Raw genomic sequence first — 6,002 nt, 5'->3', positions numbered from 1 at the left:
AACACAAATTGTAATTTTGAGTTTATAGTAAAACAAAACCAAATGAAAATGGTGTCATTGTGGTGTTCTTTCACTTCGAACCAAGATTACATTTAAATCCGGGCGCTAGACATGTTTTCTGCTGCTTTTTGGTCTCAACTTCACTTCTAGCAGAACTACACAGGTTTGACGTTGTGTCACCAGCGACCAGATCAACACACCGGCTCATTTGGATGGTGGCGGATTCATCAAAGAAATGCAGGAATATTGACGGAAGAAAGACAGAGCAATAAATGAGTCAACATCAGATTGACTTTTACTGGCCGGGGAGAACTCAGGGAAGAGACAGGATGCAAGATGATTGCTGAATTAGCGTTTTATAGAGGACGCCAAAGGGAGAAAATCTGGCTATTTTAAGTTCGTAAATTTCTTCATCCGGTTCATTTAACTCAACAAATAAAGGCATAAACATCAAACACTTGCAGCAAATCTCTCTTCATTGTTGAAACTAGACTAAGTGAATGATTGCAAACAAATTTAGCCATCCGTTAAGCCTAAATTTTCACAGATTGGATACTTGACACTGCTGATATGATACGGCTATTTTAGAAAAATGTTTGAAATGTGTTTTACACAATGTTTGCCTCAGTAATATCGACATAAAAGTTGCGTAAAATTACCACCAATCTTAAACTTGAGTTTAAGATTCCATGTTTAGTTTCAGAATTGGCTGATTTACAAAGGAGTTTTTCAGTCGACTGAGCCTTATTTTCAACACGTGAATTGGGTCGAATGCCTGATTCATGGCCAGTTTCAGCATATTTTATTATAAAATGTCTCAACGTATGTGCAACGGTTTTCTTGTAATCTCAAAACAGATGTTTATTTGTTGGTGCAGCTTAGATTTACACTACTCACAAAAAGTTAGGGATATTTGGCTTTCAGGTGAAATTTATGGAAAATGCAATATGTTCATGCTACAGTGATATATCATAAAAGTAAGACATTTAAGTAGAAGGATGCACTACTGATTTCCTCATCTCAAAAAATTCATTCAACACAAAAGGTAACAACAATGGTAGTTACACCACAACAAAAAATGTGAACGTCTCAATATCTCGTCAATTACAGCTTGACAACGACGTCTCATGCTGTTCACAAGGCAACTTATTGCCAGCAGGGACACTTGGAAAACCTGCAGGATGCCGGCCCGCGAGGACCAGGATTTAGTAACCCTGATCTACTGATTTTATATTTATTTTGTGCTCACAAAATGTATAAATGAACTAGTCATATGAAAAACAACACTTTCAGTTCCTCTGCTTTATCTATTAGGGCATAATAAAACTCATCTGTTCCCATCTAGCAGAACAAATGTGAAATGATGGTGTGTGTCGTGTAAAAAATTCAAGAACTTGTTTGTATACTAGTCACATCAATATTCATCATAACTCATTAACCTCATGAAGTCAAAGTGATAAGTCCAGTCATACTAATAATAACTTACCAATATTCGTAACAATAATAGTCATAATCATCATCCAAATCATCAATCTTACTGTCAGCATTTTCATTAAACAATAAATGAGCAAATTAAACATAATTATATAATGCATAGCGGTTTTATATTGTTTACATCGGTCAGCTGTGGCTCAGGAGGAAGAGCAGTCGGCTTGTAACTGAGAAGTTGGAAGTTCAATTCCAGGCTTCCCCTGACTATGTGCTGAATTTGAGGTGTCTTTGGGCAAGACACTGAACCCTAAGTTGCCCCCTGATGTGCCTATTGCGGTATGAACATGTATGTAAGTCGCTTTGGATAAAAGCATCTGCTAAATGACTGTAGAATAGAATAGTCATTTCCCTTGAGAAGATGTCTTGAAGGCAGCAAATGTTGCTGTAAAATCTCAGTGAACTTTTCAGCATTAATGATTCCATCACAGAAGTAATAAGTTTTGAAAGAGCTCTGTTTCAATTGTATTTATTGCTGATAACTGTCTGGAAGATCTATTTAATATTTGATCCATAGTGCAGTGCATCTAATACTCCCAACAATGATCTGGTACACAGATTGGTCTAACCACAGTCTGTTTCATTCGTGGGATGGTCCATCCAAGAGGCTTCCAAGTCCAGAAAAGTTATTGCCACCTATAAACCTTTTTTTTTTTTTTTTTTTTTTTTGCATTAATGACAAGATATTTGTTAATAAATGTCAGCATTTTCCCCAAATTTATGGCATTGGGGTGGTGATCCCAGGTCCATGATGGAAATCTCCCATTACTCCCAAAGCTGCTCTATTAGATAGGATGTGGTGACATTGGAGGTCATTGTAGTACAGACAAAGCGAAGATTTAAGCTTTGTGACATAGTGCGTTATGGAACTATCCATCAGAAGACAATGCTCACGTAGACTGTGGTTTTTAAACCCACCCCAATGCCTATTGAATAGGAGCTAAGGGGCCCAAAGTGTGCCAAGAAAATGTCAAGCTAAAGCTGGATGGAACCATGCTTTTAGGTTGTTTACATCAAAGTCTGAAATGAAGACTCATCAGACCAGGCAACATTTTTTCCATCTTCAATTCTCCAGTTTTGGTGAGTCCTGATCATAGACTGTAGGTCTGGATGAATTGTAGCCTCAGTTTCCTGATCTGACACAGGAGGGACATCTGGTGTGGTCTTCTGCTGCTGTAGTCCATCTGCTTCATAGTCTGGAGTGTTGGGCGTTCAGAAATTATACTGAAATTATGAAACCAGTGGTTATTTCAGTTCATGTTCTCTTTCTATCATCTCCAACCAGTCTGCACATTCTCCTTTAACATCAACAAGGCATTAAGATTATTGGGTCTTTTTCAGACCATTCTGTCAACCCTAGAGATGGTTGCATGTAAAAATCCCAGAAAATCAGCAGTTTTTGAAAGAACCCCTCTGGCACAAACAAGGCCGCTTAAATCGTATTTCCTGTCAATCTGTTACTCAATTTGACCATTATTTACATGACCAATTGTTCAGGGTTGATGCCACATGATTGGCTGATTAGATTTTTTCATTAAAAAAAAAAAAAAAAAAAAAAAAAGGTATCCTCACACTGTAATATACATGTATAAGGCTGTTTAAAAACAAAAAAATCAAAAAATAAAATCCCAACTTTTTGTTGCTTAGGTATCGAACATTTGGTTGAAACGAACGGCAGCCGTTACTAAGAGGCAACGGTCCATTACTGAGTAGCAACCATGGTAGCTACATACCTCTACTTTGTTTGCTGCCTCAAAACTTGCTTTTTCTTTCTTTTAATAGTTTCTTCAGCTTACTCACCTCAGAATTAAGCACATTTGTTTCTTCCTTGTTCAGTAACACCCTAACAACGAAACCATGCTAAGCTAGCTAGCCTGCCCGACCGTTGGTCTTCATGAGGCCTTCACTGGACTACAAAAAAAAATCGGATTTCTGACTACTTTTGTTTTAAGGACATTTTTTTATTACCATTTTTAAAAGAAAAAAATTATATACATATGGGATATATAAAGTAGAGAGGAATGTCATGACAGGAAACAAAAAGAAAATTTTATAAAGTACATTTACATTTGTAAGCTTTAAAAAATTCTTAAAATATGAAGTTTCAATAAATACTTCAATACATTTAGGGCATGCGGATACATTTTTCATCATTTACATTTCATTACAGTATAATCCATTAAATGACTTTCTTTCCATCTTCATTATTGCACAAATGTGATGGGTTTGTCCTCAAACCAGTCACATGCATAAGGTGGTAAAACTGGTGAAAGAAAACTGCATCAAAATCCAGATTTTATAAAGATGAGGTGGGGAAAAAGGGGGAAACACATCTTTTGCAATGGTTTACACAAACAGGGTTGAGAGGAACTGCATGCCTTTTATTTATTCATCCATCAACACTTAGCAGCAGTCAGTAACTCCATGTGTCTTCCGCAGGTGTTACTGTAACAGTTTTCCTGCTCTTGGATGCATTAAATATTATATTGGCTTAGCTAAACGTTAAATCAAATGACAAGTTCTGTTTTGTGTTGTATAATAAATTCTGCAACCTTGAAGAAACTGAGTAGATTAAATAAATAAAATGTGGATTTGCAACCTTTTAACTAAATTTGTATGTTTTATTTTTCACAAATTTGAATACAAATTTAGCTCATGACTGTTGTCTCTTTGACAGCAGAAACATCTCTGTTACTGGGCTCAGAAGGTAAACTTCAATGATTATCAATTCCTGAAATCCTAAAGCCTTGATTCACAATCAATAAACCTGTTTAAAAACAATGCAAAAACTGTCTAACAGTACTTGTAGCTGCAGGTGCCACAAAGAAAAAGCCAGTCTACACTTATAACAGTAGATAGCTGCCATCTTCTCTTTGCCATGAAAGTGAGGCACAGCATATAAATGGGTCAATTTTTTCCATCACTTGGTGAGCCAAATTTTATTTTCCCATCCAGCTAGTTAGAAATATTTTAGACGGTTTTGTAAACATGGTGTTTTGGCACAAACTGGTGCAAGCTTCCATCTGAGTTGGAGACAAATGGAAAACACCTTTGAAATGCACCATGGGAGTTGCAGTAAACATACTTTTTTTTTTCTTTACTTCTTATGAACAAGTTTCATGATTTATGGTTTTCTTTTTAAAATCAAACTTAATGTAAAATACTTTGGTGGGTTGGACTACAAAAACTGTAGTTTAACTGGTTCCTTCCATTTAGTCTTTATGCTAAGCTAAGTCAATTTAATATGAATCTGGATCCAACAGACAAACACAAGTGGTATTGGTCCTCTTATCTAACAGTAAGAAAAAATTTCAATAAAAACATTCCTCTAAATTAAGCCACAGTGATCAATGCATGACTTATCAAAACAGAAAAAAATGTGGATTTTCAGTTAAAAATAGGTTCAACAAAACACACCAAATCACACACACGCACACACTCCAGAGTACATAAGTGGAAAAGTCATCTTTGGGAACAAGAAACAAAAAGAAAGGCAGTGATAAAATCAAGACTTACTCAGTGTAATAAAAAAAAAAAACTAACCATAAAACATTTAACAAGCTCCATAAAATAAAAAGAAAAAAGATCCTTGTGTTGTCGGGTGTGAAGGTGTGTCCTTTAAAAATCCCCGAAACAGGATTCATCAGATAAAATATCTGTTTTTAAAGTAATTTTAAATGAAATCAAGTAATAATTTATCTGAGTAATCTTAATCTTCATCATTTCAATGATTCTTCAGGGTTTAAACATTTAAAATGCTTCATAGAGTCAATTTAGTTACAGAAAAAAGAAAATCTGTAAACTAGACAACTACATCATTTTTCTTTAAAGTGATAAAACCTTTGCAAACCTCAAAAGTCAGGCTTCAGCAGTTTACACCTGCTGCTTTATTTTCTTATTAGCCATGAAAATAATCAATAAAATGTTAATCAGAGCAGATCGTGTCCAGATGCATAAATGTTACATGAAATCCATCTAACAGTAAAATTAACCCATCACACACAACAACCGAAACATTTATACTTCAAAAAAAGGCGACAAAAACGCTTCATAAACAGATTTACAGAAATACTGACCTGGCAGAACATGTAGAAGATGAAATAGAGGACGTACATGTTGCGATAACATGCAAGATATAAGGACTGGTTCCAGTGTTGGTTTGTAACAAAATAACATAGAAACTATTCCACTGGATTTCTGTCTGTGGTTGCCAATTCCCCATTTCTGACTGAATTTTAGACATTTAAACAGCCTGTCACCTTCTCTCCTGTTAGATCATATTTTAATGTATTTTAATCCATTTTGAAGAGTTAAATTATTCACCTAACCTTGTTTCTGTGAAGACGTGGACGTGTTCAGGTTGGTAAAGTCTAAACTAAGCAGAGTAAATGTGGTGTAAATTGGAAAAGGTGTGCAGTGACGGTCTGAGACTGAATGTCTGCCGTCACTGTAGGCAAGAAGAACAAGACGCTCACTTCCTAAAACAAACCCATCACAGCGAGCTACAGTACAAC

The sequence above is a fragment of the Telmatherina bonti genome (genome assembly GCF_933228915.1).
Source record: "Telmatherina bonti genome assembly, chromosome: 17".
NCBI lineage: Eukaryota > Metazoa > Chordata > Actinopteri > Atheriniformes > Telmatherinidae > Telmatherina > Telmatherina bonti.
The sequence above is the reverse complement of the archived record's forward strand: the minus strand, read 5'-3'. Positions refer to the sequence as shown.